Source organism: Dermacentor albipictus, chromosome 5, assembly GCF_038994185.2.
Source record: "Dermacentor albipictus isolate Rhodes 1998 colony chromosome 5, USDA_Dalb.pri_finalv2, whole genome shotgun sequence".
In the NCBI taxonomy this organism is placed as follows: domain Eukaryota; kingdom Metazoa; phylum Arthropoda; class Arachnida; order Ixodida; family Ixodidae; genus Dermacentor; species Dermacentor albipictus.
The window spans coordinates 120,580,770-120,606,389 of NC_091825.1; the positions used below are offsets into that span (position 1 = coordinate 120,580,770).

General features: G+C 50.4%; 1 protein-coding gene across 3 annotated transcripts in view; it reads right to left on the bottom strand.

The window, feature by feature from the left end:
• LOC135911608 (mucin-17-like) overlaps window positions 1-25,620 on the bottom strand; it is a 270,666-nt gene that overhangs the window by 40,291 nt on the left and 204,755 nt on the right. Inside the window, exon 1 of one of the 3 annotated variants that reach the window (XM_065443928.2) lies at window positions 17,500-17,651. The exons of 1 other annotated variant lie outside the window; for it this stretch is intronic. The gene's annotated coding sequence lies outside the window, so the exon portion shown is untranslated. Of the gene's footprint in view, window positions 1-2,553; window positions 3,174-17,499; window positions 17,652-25,620 lie in introns of those variants that run through there. One more of the 3 variants, XM_065443925.2, reaches the window with a different exon arrangement.

Sequence of the window (25,620 nt, forward strand, 5' to 3'; positions counted from 1 at the left end):
GATGTCTGTGACGCTCGAGTTGCTTAGATTTTCAAACATTTGTAAAGCTTTTTGTTTGTTGTTTGTTTTTTGCATCACATATTCGTACAGCCTCTGCGAAAAGAAAAGAAGCCGCTGCACGTACGAGCGGTAAAGTAGGGGGATGTTTTATGTTTATATTGTCCGTCTGTCCGTCCGTTCGTCCGTCCGTCTGCAGTTTATGCGGTTGATGTTCAGGCGCCAACTGTAGGCTAAACAGTTTAGGGTGCGGCCAGCGGAATTCTCATCCCTTCGTTCCTCTCACAAATAATTACAAGCAAAGCAAATCAACCGGAGGGTGCAGTTTCGTTCCTTTTCGTAACTTCACAGTTTCACCACCATTTCAGACAATTCGGAACTCCCAATACGCTATTTTGCTGAAGCTAGCTTGTTGGTGCACATCGACAGGTTCCGCCAGCAGAACAGTCGGCGTTTCCTTTATGTCGGCCCCCCGCGCAACGTTATATGCTAACGTTAACGTTTCCTTTCCGTCGTCTCTGCAGTAACGTCGCGCTGACGTTAACGTCCCATTTCTGCCGTACCTCTGTAACGTTCTGCTGGCCGAACAGGCCTGGAGGAATTCCCGCCTCTCTGCGACAGCAGAAAGAATGCTGACTCGCGCGCATAGTCTGGAACCTTCCCGTCGAATGTGCGGGCGCGGCATTTTCGAAAGGGATTCTATTTGCTCGCATAACCCGTGGAAACCGACACCCCTGTTTACGGCCACGCCGTCTGCTCGTCCAGCAGGGGAGCCGCACGAGCAGGCCTCGTCAGAGTCCAGCGGGCTATCGCACAGTCAGACAAGAACAAACCGCCAAGTGCGGCACGGAGCGGCTTCAGATAAGGACGCTTTCAACGTCCTCAACAGTGCACAGAGTGCAAAGCGAGAGAGGGGACAGTGCGGGGCTCGAGTTTTGCGTCAGCAGCCGGATGTGCCGCATTGCACAAGTCTCTCGCAAAGCCCTGCCCGCACGCACCTCCCCGTTCTCTCTCCCATCTTTCTCTCTCTCTTCTTTCCTAGAAGTCTTCGTTCGTTTCTATAATTCCCCTTCTCGAAACCAGCGCAACAGCAAGCAATAGAATGCCGTAGAACACGTCTGGAACACGAACACAAACTTATCTATACAAAAGGAGAAACGGTAAATCCCCGAATCAGCGAACACCCCCTGCCCCCCCCCCCCTTTCGTCTCCTTCACCGCTTTGTCTTTCCTGCTTTCTTTTATCTTTCGTTCCTCCACGCAGCCGCTAAGACTGTGATAAAATAAATTTTAACCGAAAGCGTGTCACAATGTGAGCTCGAAGCAGGAGTATCCTGAAACGTTTATTGAACACTCGAACAAGGAAAAAAAAAAGATAAAGGGAGTCCATGCCGAGCTCTTTTTGGGGAAGTAACTGCTTACTCTATTAAACTCGGATTTTTGAGAGCCCTGCTGCTCCGCAATAGAATACGTTAACTGTGGGAGGGCTCAGGCAGAGTAAGCGCCACGTGATAATCATGACGCGAGCATAATAATCACCATTGGCGTAGTAATCGCGAGTGTGGTGTGTAAAGCGCAAAATTCTGAAGTTGGCTTCCCCGCACAGCCTATAGGCAACCACAGAAATACGCACTCTCGAAGTGAGCGAGGCTCCGTGCTGCATAGCGAAAGTTGGGGGGTCCTTGCCACGTTCGAGTGGATCACGTGATGCGCATTCCGGTTCACATTGCGCGTGACTACTCTCGCTATTCTTGTGTAGACGGGTTGTGCAGGAAAGCCGAGCAACAAACTATTAAACTCAGTTTTTTAACAGCCAGTCTTGGCGTTTACGAAGGACACTCATTCAGTTTGGATGTTTCCAATCAGTGTGCTACCAATACAGCCGGCAATGTGCCAACGTAGCTTGGACGGGGAGAGGGGGGGGGGGGGGGCATGCTTCGCCCACTTTCATTGTTACTGGAGTTACTATTTAAAGAGAAAGAAAGAATAACAAATAACGGGGAAAATAGCATCAACGACCACGCAGGACAGCGCGCATCACAATTTTTACAGGAACGAAAAATTGAAGCCTCCCTATAAGAAGCGCTCACCTCAGTACGAAAGCACAGCAGCTTGCATGAAACAATCAACGTAAAAAGATGTAAAAGCAATTCCTCCTTTTTCCCGACTGCTATCACCGACACACTGACGCACGTTAGGAGGCATCCATCACTTTCGTGTTGTCGAACGCGGTGACAATTAGCTGTCCGTAGCAGCGAGATCGCTGATAACGTCCCTTGCATGCCCTTTGGAATAATGACGCTCCGAAAGCCAGTCGTGTATACGCACACGGGCGACAGCTTACGCAGCCCCTCACAAATGCAATAAGGAAACGAAGCAATGTCACATGTCTCGTTCTGTATCGCAGAAGCCACATCCTGCGCACTTAATTACACTGAGCTCGCGCGACCATCATCACCGCAGATTCCCGCACCATCAAATTTTCCTCGTCTGTTTGACTGGCGTGGGCCTTCAAGAATATCAAGTATTGTTGCACTTTTAAAAGGTATAGACTTACCTTGAGAACGAAAATCCGGCCGGCTCGAAGCCTCCGCCGCTTCGAAAGTTTTGAACTATGGCCCGCCGTCGCTACATTCCGATCACTTTCAAGGTTCACGGCTTGTATAGCTTCACACGCGTAAAGCAGCTCGCGTCACGTGGCACAAGTACAACGTTCCAAAAAGCCTTTCTTTCGACACCAACACGGCAACTGGCCCCGCTGGCTCCGTTCAACAGTGTCCGCAAAAAAAAAAAAAGAAACAGCACCCGCGCGTCACAGTCACGTGGAACTCGAAGAATCAACCACCAACCGGCACGTGATGCATGCACTTACGGCTGGCGGTGGCTCGTCCTCTTCTAAACCGAGGAACACCGAACAGAGAACAGACTCGGTTTAAAACATTCCTAGATTCACTGTACCAATCTTCGGCTGGACCCGGTCGCACTCCCAGACGTTGCAACGTTCGCGACTCCGGACGTTGTCGCAGAGCACGGTGAATTTCCGAGCTCACCGACGAAGGAGCGTCAAAAACACTTTTGCCGCAGCTCAAGGCTAACGAATCAACGAGCCCACAGGCAGTTCCGCCACTCCGATAGTCTGCGAGAACACAAGTACGCTTCCGTCACGTGCTGTGCACAGAGGATCCTCTCCGCAACAGTGGGAGGGGGGGGGGGGGGGGGGTTGCGTTCTCGGCGGTGTCGTTGCGCGTTCTTGGCAGACCCTAATCTCCGCAAACAGTCAGAGAGAACAGAGATACGCAAAGAGGAACAGATAACGAACGAGACTCCCACAGAAGCAAGCAAAAGCTAGCAGCGGCTCTCAGGTGACTCACGCCGCGGCTCTGTACGTACAGCACATAGCGCAAGCCGGGTCCAAGACGACGACGACTCGGAAGGCATTCTCGAACGTTTCTTTCACCCATTGGCGCAACGAGTATTCCGCAGGAGCTGAGCAGTTTGAGATGATCCAACGGTGGGAAGCTCGAATAACACGAAGAGCCAGCCAAGCGCAGGAAGCGACTTTTTTTTACGACATGCACAACAGGGAACGTGCAAACACGCCACGCGCGCAACATACACACGCTCTCTTTCGAGTCCACGCAGAGCACGCCTGCTGCTTCGCCGGCCGGCCAAGCAAGCGAGACTGCTCGGACGAGACCGAAACGCCGCGACTCTCCCTCCCCCTCTTCTCCTTCCCCCTCCTCCTCTTTCCCCAACTTGGAAACATCGCCATCCGTCACGTCAGCCGTTTCACTTGCAATGCCGCGGCGTGTCCCATACCTCTGGCGCGCGCGCGCGCGTGCGATTGCTAAATTTCCCCTCCAGCCAGCCAGGCCAGCCAGCCGGCTTTGCCACCGCTTTCTCTTTTCGCCAGGCCAAAGCGTTCGGGCAATGCCTACTAATAGCGCCCGGGCGTGTTGTTGGCCGGCCCCAGATAAGCAGCGAAGAAAGAAAGAAGGCGACCGGTTTTCTCTGGACAGCAGCAACAGCAGCAACAGCAGCAGCAGCAGCAGCCGCGGGGAGACGGCAGAAAGAGTGATATCGCCAAAGCGAGCGTTTTCGCGTCGGCAACGGGAAAGAGGCGTCACGCGTGCCCGGCGTGCCTTCGTTGCGTGCCGGCGCGCGCTAGAACGAAGATCTAGTGGCATAACGAAGGTGGACGGTTGCCTCCGAGATCGGCGCGTGCTAGAACGAACAACTAGTGGCACAACGAAGGCGGACGGTTGCCTCCGAGATCGGCGCGTGCTAGAACGAAGACCTAATAAGCGTCGACCAGCGCCGTTCCTTCCCGGTTTCCCGTTTTTTGAACGCGACGTGGGCGAGGCATCGATCGGTTGGATGCTACGGAAATAAAGCGGAATCCTGATGCGAATTTCTCGGGACCTCTGGAAACATTCGTAAAATCCGCAATTCGTATGATCCGTCGCAAACTACGATTACGGCATCGAGGGTGAATTAGGAAGCGTTCTTGTCCACTTGTGGCGATTGCTTTCGTTTGAGGAAGTTAGCGCTCATTGGCGTTCCCGATCTTTCTTTCCTCATATTTCTAAGGGACACGCTTTAAAGCTTCGCCCTCACTTGTTTTTTTTTTCTTCATTTAGGATTCGAGCGATCAATCAATGCACGTCGCATTGAGCGCTAGCTATTCATCTGCGCCGACACTCACCAGAATTACGGAAGAGCATGATTTCATACCGGCTTATAATAATAATAATAATAATAATAATAATAATAATAATAATAATAATAATAATAATAATCTCCATCAATGAGCCGGACTTTTTTTTTTTTAATGCGAGGATAAATGCCTCAGGGCATACAAGGGTATGGGATGGGGGTGAACAAGGATGATTAAATGAATGAAAATAGATTTGCTGACCTAATGAAGTCCAAGAGGGATCGATAATGCGGTCCCTGCGTCCAAGCAGTGTAATGGCTCAGATTATGCGGCGAGAGTCCCGCTGCTGCGAGGTGCCGGAGCCTCGTCGGTTTCAGAGCAGGGCAAACCCACAGCAGGTGGTGGATGTCGGCTTCAACGTTTGGCGACTTGCAGAGTGGGCACTCAGGACGAGGATATAGCTGGCGAAAGTGCGGCCACTTCCTAGTCACGGCAGGAGTGAGGGCAACCCCGACCCGGATCCTCCGAAGCGCAACCTCCTCTGCACGGGTAAGACCGCGGGGAAGGTTTACCGCACACGGAGGTATGAGAGCACGTGTGCGGCGCCGGAGGTGCTCCTTTCTTGTTAAAAGGAGGGTGGCATCATCTAGGTGAAAGAGTTGAGGCGGTGACGATGGAGAGGTCGTTAGACGGGTCGCAGAATCCGCACGGCTTTGGAAGCTTAGAAGGTCGCGTGGGATCCACTCGACAGATATTGACTGCGGGATGCGTGCCGCCAGAAGATGGATCTGTTGGCATATGTCAGGGCTGCGACTGACGCGTCGCAGAAGCCGCGTCGCCTGGAGAGCATCAGTGCGGATGACGATGCGGGCCGTGGGGACCAAGGGAAAGGCGGCCACAGAGCACAACGCTTCTCGGACAGCAAGGAGCTCAGCACAAAAGGAGGAAGGAGGTTCTTGGACTTGAAACCGGGTCGTCTTATTAAGGGCAGGTGCGCATGGGCAATAAATTGCAGTGGTTGTTTCACAGCCCTTAATGCTTGCATCAACGTAGAGGACGATGGAGCCAAGCGGCAGGTGGGCATCTTGATCTACAATTCGGTCACGAAGCGATGCCGCCGCGTGAGTTGATGTCGGGCGATGTATATCAGTTGGCTTGTTGTCACTCAGCTGTACAAAACTCCAGGGAGGAAGAACTGGCGATGGTGGTGGTAGAAGCGAGTTCGAGAAAGCGTAAGCCCTGAGAGCACTCGTTGCGCGTGAAAGGCTGGCCTTAAGCCTGCGAGCATCACGCCGCTGCTGCACCAGCTCATCTAGTGTGTTGAGCTGCGCATTTTCTTGGAGAGCCACGATCGGGGTGATTCGGGGAAGGCAAGTGATGACCCTCATTGCCTCGCGATTAACAGCCTCAAGGCGATCCCATTGTGCCCTCGTCAAATGCTGGAATTGGGCTTGATAAATAAGGCGTGGTTGCACTACCGCCTTTACCAATTGTCGCGCAACATATGAGCTGGCGCCGCCCATTTTAGGAGCAATGCGCCTAATCAGACCCAACGTTTGAATTGCCTGCTTTTTAGCGCTGGAGAGCCAAGCAGTTCCGGTTCCCGACTCGTGTACCGTCAGACCCAGAATTTTTATAGTTGAACATTGTTGAAGAGGGGTTCCGGATAGATGAAGACGAATGGGTGTTGCAGAGAGTTTACGCCGGCCCCAGCGATTGGCGACTGACATGTAAGCAGATTTGCTGACGGAAAGCCTAAGGCCGACCGAAGAAGCGTAAGTCGCCGTGATATCTAAAGCTGATTGAAGGACAGCGGCTTGAGTCAGCAGGTCGTGATGAGTGCTCCATACCGTGATGTCATCAGCGTACAACAAGAACTTTATGTCGGGTACATCGTGTAAGCGCCATGCAAGCGGGATGAAAGCAATATTGAATAATGTGGGTGATAATACAGATCCCTGGGGTACGCCACGAAGAGGGACAAATGAGCCGACGGCGTCACCACTGAGCCGAATTGCAAAATGTCGGTCTTCAAGGAAAGATTTGACAAAATTCCGTACTCTGGGGGGAAAATGCAGCATGTCAATTGAAGCCAAGATGGCAGCATGACTGATGTTATCATACGCCTTTTCGACGTCCATAGCGAGGACAGTACGGACACTGTGGCTACGAGTTGACGATAAAACCGAGGATGCCAAGACAGCCAGCCCATCTTCAGTACCTATGGATGGACGGAAGCCAATTTGAGCAGGGTGGTAGAAACCGTGGTGCTCTAGCCACCACGACATTCGTGTGGCAAGCATTTTCTCAGCAAGCTTGCACAACGTTGACGTTAGGGAAATGGGTCGGAAGTTGCCAAGGTCAGTCGGCGGCTTGCTTGGTTTCGGAATCGGGATCACAATAGCTGACTTCCAGCCTGGAGGGACAACGCCATCTAGCCATACCTTGTTAATGGTGTCGAGGAGTTGAGGCAGCACAGCGGAGCTCAGGTTCTTGTAGGCCTCATAAGTAATAGAGTCTGGACCTGGTGCTGTCTTGCGACTGGTACCATCGATCGCTGCAAGCAACTCAGGCATGGTGAAAGAGCTTGCAGTCCCCTCGGAGTCTGCCGTAGATGGTAACCTGTCGATATGTGTCGGAAGGCCTGCCAAGGAAGCACCATTGGCTGTTTGAGGCAACACGTCGTACTGCGGGAAGAACCTCCGGGCTGCTTCTCTGGCGAAATCATCCGGCGACAAGCCAGCAGCGAAGCAGGCTGTGGCTGCCGCGTCTGGACGGCTACCACCGTGTTCCATGGCGCGGAAGGTTCGCCAGAGAGAAGCATTCGATGTCTTGGAGGAAAACCGTTCACACCACGTATGCCAGTGCCTCCGCGAGAGGTCGCGTTCATATCTGCGGGCTTTAGCAGTAAGGAAATTCAGCCTTGTACGTGCTTGTGCAGAAGTGGGGTCTCGGGATGCTGCCAGCTCAGCTTGTGTGCGAGCAGCCCACAAGTTGAGCAGGCCGATATCCGGTGCCGGTCGATTGACGTCTACCCAGCTGATGGTTGTGGCTTCATTGAGCGCGCTTTGTATGCGGTCAACAAGTAGTGATGACGAGTCCACAGAGGTGTCTTGGAGAACGGCGCGAAATTTGTCCCAATTGACCACAGAACACTTGCGGCGCAATCGGCGGGCCTGCGACGGATGAAGGCCGATGATGATAGGGTGGTGGTCACTACCCCAGCAGTCGGGCTCCAGGTGCCAAGTAGGAGTGCCGGGACCCGACCACCACGTAAGATCCGGTGCGTATGCTGTACGTCGAGCTTGAGGCACAGCTCGCGTTGCTGAATCGGGATGGTTCAGCAGTACAAACAACGCATCCGCGAAGGCGTCCCGCACACGTCTACCTCGAGGGCTAGAAGTAGGGTACCCCCAATCTGGGTGAGGGGCGTTAAAATCACCACCAACTAAAATAGGACACGCTGGGTATTGGCGACGGACATTCACTAACCAGCCCAGATTAATTCTTGAAGCAGAGCCACCGGCTGGTCTTATGTAGTATGACACTACCACAACAGTTGTCTTGGGTAACTTCACAGCTACTGCCACTACCTCCTGATATGAGTTACACCAGTTTTCAAGAGAAAGGCAGACCTGAGGATAGCGCGTATCAACATACACTGCCGCCTTTCCTGGAGGGGCAGCTGTGTGCACGCGACGGTCACTCATCGAAGGAGACACGTATCCACTGAAGCCCGGAATGGCAGGCAAGGCGTTGGTCTCCTGTAGTAACAGGGCCCACACCTGCAGCTTGTTCATACGTAGACGGGATTTAAGCTCCCCCACTTTCGTGGAGAGCCCTCTACAGTTCCACTGAAGCACGCCACAAACACCTGTGCCCGCCATTTTGATTACGAGTCCAGGCGTTGCAAAATCACAGATGTCAGGTTGGATAACTGGCTGACCATGAACCGCAAAAGGGACGTTGTAGAGTTATCCGGCAACGGAGCTGGAGATCTGGTAGACTCTGCGACCGATACAGCAGGGCGTGACGGAGACGATGATGCAGCGGAATCGATACTTGTATTGGTGTGAGAATCCACTGAACGTCGCCGACGCGCAAGTAGCTCACGGTGCTGTCGGAGCTTGGATACCTCCGCTAAAAGGCGGGCAATTTGATTGTCAACTGCTGCCATATCATCACGCGGATGTTCCGGCCCGCTCTGCTTCTGTATAACCAGCGGGCGACGGCGGTCTCTGCGAACTTTGTCACTGTAAGTCTGTTGGGAATGGGGTGCAGGCGGGTCGGGCTCGGAAAGCTCTGGCCAGTCGTCGTCATCCCACTGGAGCGCCGCAAACCTGTTTGATGTCGGCACTGGTTGTGTTGCAGCATGCTGAGGCCATTGCTTAGGGATCCCGCGACGAACCTTCTGAGTGGCCTTTTGCTTTGTGGGACAAGTTGGAGAAGTGATCTCGTGGTCGTCGGTCTTGCAGAGTCCACATCGATAGGACACTGCGCCAGCTAATACAGCTTCATCTGGCGCTGTAAATGGACAGGAGCGGCGCATGTGGCCCGGTCGGAAACAGTTGTAACAATAGACGACACTGGGTTTATATGGCCGAGGTCGTAGAATGCAGCCATAGTAGTACAGGCGGGCTGGAGGAGTTGGTGGGCCCTGCAAGGTGACGATGCAAGAGCGCCCCTTTCCCATGTAACGCGCCTGAATGACACGGTGAGTAGGACAGTAGAGCTCACGCTGGAGAGCAGTCTGGTCCTCGCCAACGTCAACGTTGTAAACGACACAGCGCTGTAGATCCGAGCCCTCTACCAGGTACACCTGGACCGGCACGGTGACCTCGCTCGTTATCGAGAGACGTTGAAGCGTTTGCAAACGCTCGACAGCAGCCAATGTCGGGAGCCACACAGCGATGGTATTTGACTTCTTCCGGCCCGCGAAGCCGCGGAAGCCTGTGGTGCCAAGACAAGCGTCTAGGTTCGCCTGAATAATCCTGTTCGGAATCTCCGTGAGGCTTGTTGGGGCCAGAGCCTTAATGGTTGCTTTATAGCAAGCCGAGCTCGGTGTCGACACAACTGGGTGGTCAGTCGTTAGACAGGAACGCTTGCCTTGGGAGCCGCTGTTGGCCGAACACGAATCTGGTGCAGATTGCTCCGAAGGACGCTTCTGAGAACCACGGGGTGCCGACGCCACAGATGGTAGCGCAGAAGACAAGTCCATAGGGGTACTCGGTTCGTCATGCACAACAACTGGAGCCCCATTCCCGATCGGTGTCTGGGAAGCCATCGCGGGGCTCCGCCCTGTGGGCAGATCACTCACGGTCTGATGTGCATTTTGGGAAGGCGATGGGTGGGCTGTAGCCGAAGGACTTGGAGCAGGAACCAGGAGCTGGGATCCAGGCTCAGGTGTCAATTGTGCGGCCGGTAACGCCGTCGTGACGAGCGCCGCCGGTGAATCTACCGCCGCCAGCGCGTCACCGGAGGCACTAGGCCTAGTCCCGGTGTACAATGCAGCTGCAGGGCCGATGGAGTGACATTCGCTGAATGTGAGAAAACCAGACCGCGCATGAGCGTCCGGGGCGTCCTCAGATGTCTTGGGGTCCAATCTCTTGATGTATGGAACGTATTTACGCGGAAGGCGAGATTTTTCACAGGAGCGGTGAGCAGCCACCTTAGCAGGGAAACTTCGTCGTCGTGAGCCGGACTTCGTTACGGTACGCCCCGAGAAATACTTATCACCCGGCGCGGTCCAGGAGAGCGAGCGTTCCAGTTATCCCAAAACATAACGCATTTAATGCGTTTTGGTCCAGCATTTTTCGAAATTCGTATCACCCAGAAATTCGAATGAACCGCGATACGTTTCGACTCTAATTAAAATTAAATTCTGGGGTTGCAATAAACTGCATTGAATTATATGGTTTTACGGGCCAGAACCACGATTTAGATTACGAGGCACGCCGTATACAGTGGGGGAATTCCGGATTAATTCTGACCACCTGTGCTTCTTTAACGCGTAACCTAATGTACGGTACTCGGGAGTCTGCATTTCAACCGCACCGAAATGTGGCCACCACGACCTCGCGCCTAGCAGCGCAACACCATATATCCACAACCGAAACGAAGTTAAGCGATGCAGACAGTGTATACGGTGTCAGCAGAACACAGTGAGGCTATCGCTATCACCTCGTAGTACAGCGGAATACCATGTTTGTTTAGTAAATAAATGAACGGGGCTATGGTTGGTGTACGTTCATGATCGTGTTGTGCTTAGTGCTACGCCTGACGGAAGGACTAATGAACGAACATAAAGAAGCAAAACGTGGACGCGTACGTTTTGTTCGTCCACGCTTTGTTCCTTTATGCTCGTCCCTTAGTTCTTCCATCGGTGCATACGCTAAGCGCAATACAATCATCAATGTTAGTGATCGTTATCGGAAGAATTCGCGCCCTCCTATCTGAGCACTGCGACGCGGAAATACGCAAAAAATATTTCGACAGCACATCCCTATATGTGAACGCGAGCCGCTTGAACCTGCGTGTTGGGCTTTCCCTAGCGTTCGTGCCGATGGCCAGGTCCAGTAAGCGGCTCTCGCCTTATCTCCAAAAGACGCACAGGCCCGTGACGACCAACTATCTTCTCGGAAAAAAGGCCCAGCCAACCGGAGTGGTTGTAAAAAGGAACTCCAGGCACCGCGTTTCTGCGCCATCTTACAACTTACTTCCGTTCGCATTCATCCTATAGTCGTGACAGAATAAAATGCGGCCAAAGCGCAATCTAAATTAGGGTCCGAGAGATAAGAGGTCGAGTTAAAGGTACGAAGAGGAGGAAGATATGTCAGTGTTTGCAGTATAGGTTGTATTTTCCTTTTTTGCACAAGGCGTAAGGGATCGACGTTGGTCCAGCTGGTGTTCCATTTGGAAAGGGGAACAGCGCGCAAGACGAGGCATAAGAAAGATCGACAACACATGCGCTGACCAACAACGGTGTCTCTATTGCGACAAGGCAATATGCCCCCCCCCCCTACCCCCCTCCGCATGCGTCGAATCTCTCGTCAAAGATATAAAATGTTTGATGAAAAGATTTTGTGCAGAACAAGGGCGAATCATCGATTTTATAAAAGTGGTTCTGCCTCAGGAACGGTGTAAGGTGTACTTCCTAAGAATGAGAGTTTTTTTTCATTTTTTTTTCTTAGAACTATCGAAGCCGTGCCTAGGCATGTATTGCCTTCTTTGTGAATCGCGTGTGGCTCCGTTATCAAAGGGGTGTAAACGTGCAGGCATATCTTCCGATAGATACATGCGCGAAAGTCTGGTGTGCATCCACAATGACTTCCTTGTTGCTCCCTTGCAAGGTTGTTTTCGTGTTCTCCGATGCAAACATTGAGGCACCGTCCGGTTCGGCATACACAGCTCTAAGCGATAGCTCTAAAAAAAAAAAAGAAAAGGAAGGCAAATCTCATTCTCAAAAGTGCACCTTAGATCGCTCTTGAGGGAGAACCACTTGCTCAAAACGGGGAAGACGTGGGGAGAACTACGGATATTGGACACGGCATCACCCGGCCGTCATCAGTGAAAGTATCTCGGATACTTTTAAAAGACGAAGCGCAAGTGAAACGATTGTAGCGTCGGTGTCGACAACGGGAAACTTGACGATTTACTCGCGTCCATTATGATTGATTGATTGATTGATTGATTGATTGATTGATTGATTGATTGATTGGATTGATTGATTTTTTAAAAATAGATCGCCGAGCTATGATGAAAGCTCCGATGGCGATTGCCACAGCGATATATGTGAATAAATTCGAGAAAAAGAAATGTTGGAACACATGTGCACGTTCCCGGAGTGTTCGTGATCGTCGAAGAGACCGGTGTTAACTGTAACCATTCAGCGTCGGAAGCAGAAGTTCGTTCCTTAATAGGAAGTTCTACTCTAGCTGTCCGCACACGCTTTGCCACCTACGAAACAACGGTAATGCAGACGTGAGTATAGCAGGGCGGGTGGGCCCACCTTGTGGCGCCGAAATGTTCCAAATATAAAACACAATTTGTGAAGTAGCACTGACGCCGTTAATGACGCCGTGGTTGACGTGAAAATCGAAACAGGAGAATCTTCTTTTTCTCTCTCTCTCTTCTGGTTCCTTCTTTTCCACAAAGGGCACGTAAGTGCGATTTTGAAACGCTATCCGACTGGTCCAAATACATCCACAGCATTTCTCTCGGAGCGACCTTTCGGTGGGGGCCGCGGTGGCCTGCTCCTCTACGTAGTGGGTGAGAAACTAAGAATTAAAATGTTGTACGTACGCTGTCCAACTCAAACACAATTTGCAGGGATGCGCCAGCCAATGAGGTTCGCTTGCTTTCCTGACGTCAAGCGGTCTCGCGACCCTGAATTTACTATGTTTCTCTCTGTACACACGGGTCGTTGTGTAACAAGTTTCAGAACGAAACTTGCCCATAGGCAAATTTTATGGCAGCTCCCGATATCACTGCTCAACTAAAGGTAACATTCTAGCTTGCAACAACTGACTCTTCTTTTGCAGATAGCCTAGCGTATGCATTTAGCAGAGCAAATTAAGTCATTAATTTGTCAGCGGGCTTCAGCTGTTCGGCTCTCTTTCGGAAGTGAAGGGTAAGCTCACTGCATGTATCGCGGGCGGAGCTTGTTTGTAACTCTAAGGTTGTCACCGACTTTACAAGTTGACGCATACGTGACACAGAAAGGACGTTCCACATCAGTCACATCAGTCACCATGGTCGCAAGTGGCGCCGGATAACGTTCCAATGGGCTATAGGTTTCGCAGACACGTGCACAAATACCCTAGAAAGTGGTCGGACGTTTGGAGGAAAGACGCCGCCGTAGACCAAGCGGCATATAGTGCATGGCGGTGGAGGTTGAAGGTTCGATCCTATATACCGGCGGCAAGTTGTCTTCGCTTTTCAATTTCGTTTCCCTTTTTCCTTATTATTTTCGCATTGAAGTTACAACAACAACAACAATGACGAAAACAACAACACGGTTCGTTCTTCACCATGCCTTCCAGTGGCTTTCGCTGCCTTCAACAACAACAACAACAACAACAACAACAACAACAACAACACGGTTCATTTTTCACTACGCTTCCACTGGCTTTCGCTGTCTTCATTTGCTTGTTACCAACAACCATGTCTAGCCCTTGGGTTCCTGCAGATCCTACTAACCCTTTCGGCGAGAAGTACACAACTACAAATCGCGATACACAGGCCACGATCGAGACACACGCCCAGCTGGTTTGGAATACGCCCTTAAAACATCAGCGCACCGACGCCCAAATAACGACGATACGCGAGGTTGGTACCTGGACAGGTGACCCCCTTTTCTTTCTTTCTTTTTCTTTTTTGCGGCGGCTGCAGGACGAGCGGCAAATCGCGGGCGCGGCGCGTATTATGTACACGGGGCCAAGTGCGCCCGATCCATTATTGGCGCGCAACAAGACTGGCGCGCACACGCGTACGTACGTACGAATACGGCTGGGCGCGCGTACGCGTTTCGAGCACCGCAAAAAAAAAAAAAAACGGATTGAGAGTCGGGGAAGGCGCTTATACGGCCACCGCCTATAATATAGAATAACTCCCGTTGCAACCTGCGCGGCGGACAACGCGGTATAGACTAAATTCGCCAGGCCGGCCGGCCGTTCCTCTCTAACGGTACGTACAGCAATTGACCGATGAGCGCTCAAGAGCGAAACATCGCGGCTTCGCCTCCAATCTGGAACGAAGCAAGCGCCCGTCGAGGTGTACGCATGGGTTAAGGAACTTGGAGTAACAGAAAAAAAAAACACACACACACAAATCTAGGGGGGCCTGGGAAATGGCTGTTCTATCGCTTCCTCGCCACGCGACCGCTGTCAAAGAGGTGGGTGGAAAATATAGACCGCGCGTCGAACTATATACACAAGGCGCCCATAGCCGTTCCTATATCCTGGCAGGCTCCTCCTGTACACGTACATAAGTAGGGCGGGGCAGAAGGAAAGTTACCGAATGCGTGTTTCGGCAAATTACCCGGCGTTATAAGGCCAAAGGTTTTGAGTGTGTTTTGAAAACGACGTGTATATAAGTATATAAATGGAAACATTTAAAAAGAAAAGCATCGACCGAATCTGCCTTACACTCACAAATACAGTAAACATTTACACTGAACATCAACACAGGCCTCGGTATAACAAAACAAGCAAACGCGGATTGTCAATCTTCGACACACAGGCGCCCTGTGTGTGTGTGTGTGTTTCTTCTTCGACCTCCGTCATTTTAGCGCCTTCACTTCAGATCATGCTTAACCAACACGCCCAACTATCCATCCTAACGTTCTATAGGTGCGTTCTGACGGACGACCTGACTTGCGCATTGAACTCTCTCTCTCCCTCTTTTCTTTTTAAACCAAAAGTCTGGCATACATCGCAGTTGAGCTGAACGGTGTATAAGCTGAGATCTCCGAAAGCGTGCGGTTTCCAGAGGTAAGAACCGAGGCGCCATCGTTCAATGGTTGTACGGTTTCCTCGAACACAACCGCAGCAGAAGGTCAATGATCGCTGTTAGAAGACTTCTACGAAGCTCCGCAGGCCATACGAGGGAGGGGGGGAGGCACACCCACTCTTAATCCCCCCAAGAGCCACGCCTCAGCCGAGTAGTCGATATACCCGCATCGATCTCGAGAAAGTGCGTCCCACTGCATAATCTACAGGGCGTAGTCTTCTAGAGAGCATATGCGAAGCAGCGTATACGTTAAACGAGACAGTCTGTTCATTTATAGTCACTTTAAGAGGAAGACTAAGCGATGAGAGAGCTTGGGTAAAACGTGTTGCTGCATAGGCTGTTAGTTGGTTGTTTATGCTGACTGAAAAAAAAAAGAAAAATGAAGCGTAGTACAAATGCGAACGAACAGGCATACGTGTACAGATCCCATCACCCGAACAACGAAAACAAATTTCTCGCGGTTTAAGCCAACAAACACGGGCTGTAAGGAGTAAGAAACATTGCTTTTGAAAGAAAGCTCATTAAGCTATAGTAGAACATCCGGAGAAACCCAAATAGTAATCACCAGCACTCTTTCAAGAAGGAGCCATAAAAGTCACTTAAGGCGTGTTCGAACTAAGCGTCATTGAGGTTGTAGTTTCACTCGTCCTAGTCTGTTTTGCACCAAGCTTGAATAAGCAAGCAAAAGGAACGATTCAATCACGCGACGACAATGCGGAGGGCGACCATGTGACTACCTCCAAGGTGCCGTGCACTCCGCGGTCCAACGGGTGAGACACGTCGCAGATGATGTCACAGCATCTACTTTTTTTTTTCTTTTTGCGGGATGCGGGCGCGCTCGCTGCAGAAGTTTCGAATAAGGCACCACAGGGCATTAAACTGCGCGCAAACCCAAGCAAAATGAGTGGCAACAGATGAGCCTTCAGGCGTCAGGTCCGTTACAAATGTATACTTTGGGCACCACTACGAAACGGTATACCATTATAGTCCGTACTTAAAGAACTATTCGTGCAGTGATATACGAAGTTCGAACGCTACTTTTTTTCCGTCCTGCAACACAGCTGTCGGTTCGAAGCATTTGCACCGTGGCACTATTATCATTTCAGCTCGAGAGCACAGAATAGAAAATTAAAAAGAAAAAAAGAAGCGAATTCCAATTCGATGTTCAGTTTGATGTTGGCGCACCGCGTATATTAAGCAGCGCATGTGCAGAGGTACCGCACGAAGCGCAGAGAAAGAGAGAGAGAGAGAGTCCTAATTGGAAGCAGAGATTGTTGCCGGCCTGCTGATACGACCACAAACACGCTACGCTGCATAGAGGGGAAAGGGGATGCAAGATAAACATCAAAAGACAAGCATAAACTCTCTTGTCTGATTCACCTACCAGACAAGCCGAAAACAGCGTCCCAAGTAAAAAAAAAAAGGGGAAATCAACAAGTATATATTAGCTTTCTTGCAAGCTGTAGGGTTATCTTTCAGAAAAGTGAAGTCTGTGGGTCAATTTCTTCGTTGCAATTATGACTCGCAGGCAAAGAAAGCTTCACGTTATGACATCACATCGAAAAACGTCGCCGTAACGACTATCGTGAGCCACGATAGTCGCGCAGATGTTTAATTATTAGAAAACAAAAACAAAGTGCTTATAAAGTTCCTGAAGATGCACGTAGAGAGTCAGCGTAACGTGTTCGCATTGCTTCACTTGTCAGAGGGTGCACACAGGAAAGGAAAACGACTCGTGAAGGTTTCGCACGATCGCACAACTTTGTTTGGCTGCCTTGAATGAAAACTTCGTAAGATAGATTAACTAAAGCGGCCTCATGGAGTACTGGCAAACAGAGTTCCCTACGAAAATTACTGTAAAAAACCGGAGTTGTGATCGTTCAACTACCACGGGAATTAGCATATGAATCTGTCTAATCTTCGCGCTTGTGGCTTAAAATGTCCTTGCGGCATTTTAATACGCTTTATATTTTAAAAACTTCCAAGCACTCAGTTTTTCAAACACAGGAAGGTAATTGGTATGTGCGCCCACGCGTAATAATCGGAAATTTTCGCATTTCCAGCGCAATATTTTGTTGAGAACAATAATTTGCCAACTCACAAAGCCTTCTGAAGCAAGAAGGACGAAGATGAGGCAAATCAATGCACTAATCAACACTCCCTACATTCGCTTCTTAACCAGAATATATATACTAGCAGCTTCTGTATACCCACCACGTGCCACAGTACCTTTTAGTAATTTTTGTTAGGAACCATGAATTTGTTCTACTGAGCAACAAATTCTAAACAGACATGGTAACGACTAGTTCAATAAGCGAAGCAGGAAACGGCACATACCACGAAGGCCGCGGCTTCTTGCTTTACACTTGCATTTCTCCAGTCGTGCAAGGCGTCGAGCCTGGTTAACAGTTCATCTTTCTCTTTTTCTCGGCGCTCTCACACAGACGTACGAACAGGGAGATAGGGGTCCGCGAGCCTATTGTACTGACCACTTACACCGACTCGAAACCCGCGCCACGAACGAATAATTCGCAACACTTCTGCAAGAACAGACGAGCCAGAATCCACGTCTTCCAGACGGCAAGTGCACACCGGCGGTGTATACACAGAAACGGTCCCACGTACGCCGGCGTGAGAACAGCCCGCAGATTCCAATTCGTCGTCAACCACTGCGCGCGCTGCGACGTTCCACAGCACTCCAGTAGCGCGCGCTGCCGAGCACAGGCGGCGCTCTCGGCGCGCGACGAGAATGACGAAGAATTCGAGCTCGCAAAAACGACGGTTCGATCGGGTGTCGCGCGTCGCGCAATCACCGTGCAATACGCCCGTTCGCTGTCGTCGCGTGTACTCTTCCGCTGGCGACGACAGCGGTGTCTGCTCGAGTCGAAGTTTGCGAGAGGACCGAAGGGGGAATGAGAGAGAGAGAGAGATGCGGAGAGGGGAGTGCGCTGAGTCGAAGTTTGCGGAGGATAGAAGGGGAAATGAGAGAGGGAGAGAGAGATATAGAGATAGAAAGGGAAGAGCGGGCGTGATGCGGACGGTCGACGCGAGCTCACCGCTCCCCCCACCCCCTCCAACCCCCTTCTTCCGAGAGACAAACAATTAGGCCGCCAGCACGAAGCTGCTAGGCTACGCAACGAGAAACAAAGGACACACCTGTCACGAGGAGGAGCGAGCAAGGCGAGTGTGTGTGAGCCTTGGGCATCGCGCGAGCGGCGTGACGCGACAGCTTCCTTCGTGTAGACCATCGTGCGCGCACGCTCGGAATCAGCGTCCACCTGCCTCCGAGCACCCTTCACATTGTGGACGCGCGCTAATCTTCGGGACACCTGCGGCCCAGCATTTTGTTGCGCATCTGCTCCGTCGCGCCGGCGGAGGAGAAAGTGCGCTTTCCCACTGCACAGCTATCTAGCTCCCGAACTTTCGAGTCCTTGAGAGCTTTTAAGAATCGGAACCAATGTAGGCCTAACGTTCGGCCGACGTGGTCCACCGTGGGTCCAACGGATTCGCGATGGTTTCTGGCTCGCCTGTTCCCGTGTTACGTGCCGTCGTATTGTGACCGATATAAGTGAGCGATTTTGGATGATAACCACAATAGATGTAACAAACCCTTAAAGCGCTTACATTAACCTACAGGCCTGGTGAGAAAGGAAAATGCCGAGGTTGCGGTGTAAAATGGGAAACACCCGAGCTTTAGTGAGGAAGACTGCTCGATGCGTGCTTTCACGTTGGCTATAAGTTGCCCGAAAGTAGGGCCAATATCGGCAATGCTTCCTGCTCTACGAGACGTCGTACCACGACAGCTTGCAGACAACATTGAAGAAAATTGTCAAGCTATTTAGACTCACGGATGGATACAGTGATGGATACGTCCCTGTGGAGGCGCAATAAAGAACGCGAAAAGAATACATGGCCGATACATTAACTCGTTAATGTGTTTAACGTCCCTGGCCACACAGCCACAGGGGCTATGAGAGATCCTGTACAATGGCTGGCTCTATAATTTGAACTTGATCACGCGGGGATTCCTCGTGCGCACCAAGTTAGACGACCACTTTTGCATTCCTCAAATGCAGATGCTTCGAACGTTCCGCGAATCGGATTATCTCGATCAACTGCCACATCGGATGCCACACTTATCATTAGTGTCGTGACCAGTGGCGTAGCCAGAAATTTCGTTCGTGGGGGGCTCACTTTGCAGCTCGGCCTCCTCCTAATAGAACTAGTCGAGGGAACAATATATATATATATATATATATATATATATATATATATATATATATATATATATATATATATATATATATATATATATATGTTTACATTTTCGTACATATTCAGCGACCAGGGGAAAATCTAAATGACGGTTTCCTTTGTTCGAATGTATTGCGCAGGAGCAGCTGTCACCGGTTGTGTATTGCGAGTAATTGCTCCGAAATTATAGCCGCAACACAGAGCACATATAAAAAGCAGGAGTTCTGCAAAATATACGAGGGAGAGCCAAATGAAAGTGAGCCAATGCGAATATATGACAAACGGGGTACTTTATTTAAAAGTAGTCACCATGAGTATTTAGACACTTGTCCTACTAACGAGTCGCGTAATTCCCGTCTCATAAGACTCCTTGGGTTGCTGCCTCAAAAATCTGTAAATGACTACACGTCATCTTCCGACACGAATCTGGTTCCCTTGAGCAGTTTTTTTTTTTCAAATTTCACCAAATGTGGAAGACGCAAGGCAACAGGTCTGGGCTGCATGGGGGATGTTGCAGCATTTCCCACTTTAACTTTGCCAGTTTTGTATTAACCACATCAGCGACGTGGGAACGGGCAACGTCGTGAAGGAAGATGTTCCCAATGCTCAATTTTCCACGTCGTTTGTTCTTGATTGCGACACGCAGCCGATCCGACCTTTCACAATATCTGAAACGATTTAGAGTCTCTCCAGGTTTAGAAAATTCGATCAATAATGGCCCCAAACGATCTAAAAAGAAGTCAACACTTTTCCGGCAGAAATAACGGCCTTTGTTTTCCTTGGAAGTGGTGAATTCAAATGTTTTCACTGTAAGCTTTGCCGTAGTGTTTCAGGCTAGTAGTAGCGGCACCATGAGTCATTCCCGGTCACAATTGCAGACAAAAAGTCGTCACCCTCATGTGGGGTTCTTTGACGTGCACTTAAATCTAAGTAGACGGGTGTTTTCGCCTCCATCAAAATGCAGCCGCGGTGAGCGGGATTCGATCGCGCGAGCGCATGTTCAGCAGCCCAACACCATAGCCACTGAGCGACCACGGCCTTTTCAATTGTGTTGAGGGTGATTGCACAGTGGCTTTGGCCCAGGCATGAATCGTCTTTGTGACTTTCATGTCCTTCTTTGAACAGTTTGCTACAACGCTTCACAGTGGCCAATGAAACGCAATCTTCCAGGCATACGGCAGCCATACGGTGAATACTTTCTTTTTGGGAAACATTTTCATTTGTCAAAAACCTCACGACACAGAGCTGTTCAACTTTTGGAGGGTCCATTATGTCACTCAATCATGTTCAACCCAGTGTATGAGAGCATTAAAGAACATTTAGCCTCACCTCTGCATGTCACTTGTAAATGAGATGCGTATGTGCTACGCGCATGCCTCGAAAATAATGAACGGAACCATTATTGCGCGGCGCGGGTTGTCTCACTTCCATTTGACTCGCCTTCGTACATTAGAAATGCGAAGATACAATAGAATATACAAATGTGAAGATACAGCTTGATACAGGGCAAAAAATTGTCACTGGAAACAAAGTTCACTGCGCATATACACAAAACCTCGCAACATGATGTTTAAATATACGTATAAGTTTCCAATAAATCTACGTACCTAAGAAAAAGCCACAATATATAATGCATCAAACAAGGCAAATAAACAGGTTGCGCAACCACAGATACACAGATCACAGCACCCCCCCCCCTCCCTTTACTTCCAAAATGTATCGCGTGCGACGGAAGGCGGCGCGCTCCCTCCCCGCTTTTCTCCCTTGCGCACACAAGACTGAGCCACCATCGTCGGCTCAACCCCCCCCCCCCCCCACGCTTTCACTCGCACATAGAGCATGCGGTCACGATGTTATCGCCCTTGGCCTTTATTTATACGGAACATGAGGGCAACGACAGGAATGCGCCTGGCGTCTTCATATAGCTGCTATCGCAATAATATAATAGTATCCGGCAACTGAAGCGTCCCGTGGCCCATTAGTTTCCGCAAAAGAAGTAACAAAATCGAACTTTCACCATGCGACAATTCGCTGCGCCACAACAATGTCTTTTTTTTTTTCTTTTGTGGGGCGGGAGGCGGCGAAATAGAATAAAGCAAATGAAAGCATGTTGGCTACAATCGAATACCTACTTTGGGCACCTAGTGTGGCTACCGAAGGAATATCGAAGAAAATGTGTGACGCTTGGTCCACAGAAAACCATACGCATACTGCTCGGTATCCTACACCGGCGAGACAAAATTTTCCGGAGAGGTTGCGCTCAAGCGAATGCGTTGCAATCCGTCGAGTCCCCACAGTGCTGGCGGCGAGTGACTATGCATTGTTTATTTTTCTCGTCTGCTAGCCAGAAGGCGTCCAAAACTCTGCCAGGTGAAAATGCAGTCGGCCAGAGAAAAACGAACGCGCATCCAAGTGTGCCGCGCGGTTGTCGATGCAGCACGAGAAAAACGCATGCGCTCTGGTTGGATCGGCAGCCCATGGGCTGCGAAAACAAAAAAAAAAAAAAACATAAAGAGGCTCAATGCATCCTCGCGAATAAAAGTCTAGGTAGAAAAATAAATAAGAAATTAGTTACAATGGTGGCTTTAGTGTCTTCACATGCATGCTTTGGCGCAGGTGAAAAAAACATGTTCATATTCTTTTCTGTGACCTGATGGCACAAATGAACCGCCACAACGCTTTGTCTCGTCGGACCTCGCTGCGTGCTTTGTCAACTTGTCTGATAGTATGTTGATTTGGCTTGTCTCGTTGTATGGCCCGATGTACGACTTTGGAAAAGTCGATGCACCTTTGGCGTCAAATGTTTACAACAGCATTAAACCCACAAAGTTCCGGAATTGAAAATCTAAAGCACGACTTTGGAAATGTCAATGCACCTTTCGCATCAAAATGTTATGAGAACTTTATACCCACAAAGTTTCAGAATTAAAATCCAAGCGCTCCGTAGATACTGCGGCCTCCGCGAAATGCCGAGACGAGCCCGCTCGCCATCATAACGCCCTTGAAATTTTGTGCTCGGTGGGGCTCCTTGCGTTACGATATGCGAGTCCCGATGCATGGGCGTTTCCGCGAAATCTAGCCCGATTTCTCAATGTTTGCGCTAAAATGTCTTTTCGAGCGTGAATTAAGGACATTCTAGACAAAATCGAGCATGATTTCCGGCGCCGGGAGGCGTTTTCGTCGGCGGCGCATGAGAGCACGAAAAAATTTCGGGGGGGGGGGGGGGGGGGGGGCTGAAGCCCCATAAGCCTCCCCCTTGGCTACGCCCCTGGTCGTGACAGTCAATGCGGAGAGACAGTAAAGACTGTCCTCCTTCTTAGATACGGGCGGTTATACAGGCAGGGTGGGCCCTCATTAATTGCATTCCAAAGATAACGCGCCCGCAGGAATGCGAATGCTGACCGCGCACGCGGCAAAGACGACGACGAATGTTTTGGAAAGTTCGTTAAAAAAAAAAAGAAAAGGAACCAAAGGGTCCGCGAGGTACGGCAAACCGGTCCTCCGACGTCGACTCTGGCCAGAGACAAACTCACTCTTCGTCTCGATTTCCCCATGCAACTGTTGGAACGCAGATGGCTTGACCCTTTCTCAAACCGGCGCCCCCTCCTAAGCTCACGCCCGAGTTCACGGACCGGTTTCGTCACAAGCGAGGGAGCGTCAAGTTTGTGCACTAAGTTTTATGTCGGCTGACGACTCGTTAAAGAGTTGTCGCTGCATTTAAGTTTTCACGACGCGTTCGTGGGCAATCTCTTAACGCCCTGCAGAAAGTGCACATCTGTCACGGAGAACCGAAAATAGCGCAACTTCGCCGAAAAGCGGGGTTCCTCATTGGGCGCCCATCTTAGCTATATTGCACAAACTGACGAATCTCGGAAGAACAGAAACGAACGAGGACCAATTTGTTATTGTTTGATTATTAATTGCCGTTGACAGGCTATTCAAGTTTAACGTCCTGGAGGCACTCAGCTAGTGTGAAAGACGCAGCGGAGGTAGAACTCGGGAACAATCTCGACCACCTGTGTCTCTTCCAAAGCCCGGTAACACCAGCGTTCTTGCATTCTGTCCCCCCGTAGAAACGGGGCAGCCGCGACCGGGAATTGAACCCGGGACCTCGTCCATAGCAGAACAATATAGCCACCGTGGCGGGTTAAAGCGCGTAATTACAGTTGAAGAGGGTCGCGTGGCGCTATACCGGGCGAAGTTCACACATTCTGTTGTCCCAGAACTACAAGTTTGAATCCTATTCTCTCTCTCTCTCTCTCTCTCTCTCTCTCTCTCTCTCATGCTAAGCAAGATCTACCCCACGCAGTACGAGAGCAAGTGCCCATGGTGTGGATACAAACCAACCCTATACCATACCACATGGGCTTGCCAGAAAACAGAAGGGCTAGCGATAATAAAAAAACCAGAGTGCGGAACAGTGGGAGAGCATGCTATCCAGCGACATCCTGAAAGTCCAACAAGGACTAGTAAGGTGTGCACGCAGGGCAGATACCCTCAGAGGAGCCCTGGACTAGGGGAACCGACCCTGGAGAGAAGATGGAAGACTCCATCTGAAGCCGCAAAAATCACTGCAAAATAGAGCAAATAAACGTTTTTCATCATCATCATCATCATCATCATCATCATTATCATATCTCTCTCTCTCTCTCCACGTAGGGCCTGTCAGAGGTACAACAGCCGACGCCGCAGTTTACAGCCCGCACATGCGATTAATCATCTCCTAGGTGCACTACGTCCCACTTGGGCAGCGCAATAAATACAAGCCAGCAGCTCTGAGAAGGAACGAGCTTCGCAAACACGACCACCGTCACGAGCTCGTCCTCCTCCAACACCAACAGGGCGCCGCGCGGTGTTCGTCGTCTTCGGCGAGCGCGCGCGCGCGCGGGACCTTTACCACCTGCGGTCTCGTTATGGCGGCGGCCGCGAAATGCACGAACAATGGGGCCAGCTGGGCTTCGTGGGGCCGTTTCATGATAGCGCCGGCGCCATATACATTGTTTCACTCGGAAGGGAGAATCAAAGGAAAGAAGGCGCAGCGCAGTAGTGTACGCTACACTGAGAACGCCCCAACCAATCTGCAGCAGGATACAAGACTTGGCTCACGATGAGGCTTCGCAGTTGGCTGCCGCCCTGGCAATCTTATTGGGCGATCGCCGCCCGCTCGATTCTCGTCACGGCGAAGTTTTTTTTATTATTATTATTAGCTGCTTGATAGGATATGTTGGTGCCTGTAGGAGGTGCCCGCTCAAGACCCGTTTCCTAATTCGCAAGTGCGCTTCTCTGCATCGCACACTCGCCTAACAAATCGCGGCGCCGGTCGCCTATAGACGCGCCTTGTGCATATAGAATTGCATCACGAGGGCCACGCCGGTATTGTCCATTTTGTATGAGACCAGCAAACTGTGCTCGTACGCGCTTCTTCGCAGTATTGCCAAAGACTCCATTAGCATGACAAGCTCCTTCGCAAAGAAGCTAGCTTTACAGGGGCCAGTGGATCCTTCCTTGTAGATCATAGAATAAAAAGAATACAGTAATACAAAATATGGTGACGTCAGCTCTGATGTTCACGTAGGTATTAGACAAATGTTTCCGTAAGGGGCTCACAAAAATACAAATATTTCTAGGCAAATGCAAGTGAAGTTTCTCACGAGTGCCACATTCCAAACACAACACTTACGACGAATCTGTGCTTTAACGTCCACACTGTCGCATCATCGAGCGATAACTGGTAATAATTAGCTACGGCGCAGTGACGTTAGTGGTTATGGTGGCGTCTTACACTAGTCGATGCAAATATTCGCGTCGAGCGAAGTACGTCTTAGGTGCAAGGTGAACGAAAAAATAATAATAAGACGAAACACGTACACTTACGGGGAAACACAGCAGTAAGTTAAAGTAAGGCTATAAGTCTTCCGTCGGCGTTCCGCTGTAGCCGTGCTACTTGATCAAGTGCGTACAGCCGGGACTCCGACAGAGATGCGGTCGTACTAATTACGTGAACAAATTTGCAGACACGTTGCTGCTAGCTCTCTCTCTCTCTCTCTCTCGTTCTTTTATCCACTGTAGGTAAATAAACACATGCGCATAACAGAGCTCACTTGCTACCGCTTGAGCACTTATCGTTCGCTGCGCCTTGTTATCGCATTCTGTCCCCGCATAGGTCTTGTAAACTCGTGGCTACAACACTTGAGCACCGTTCGA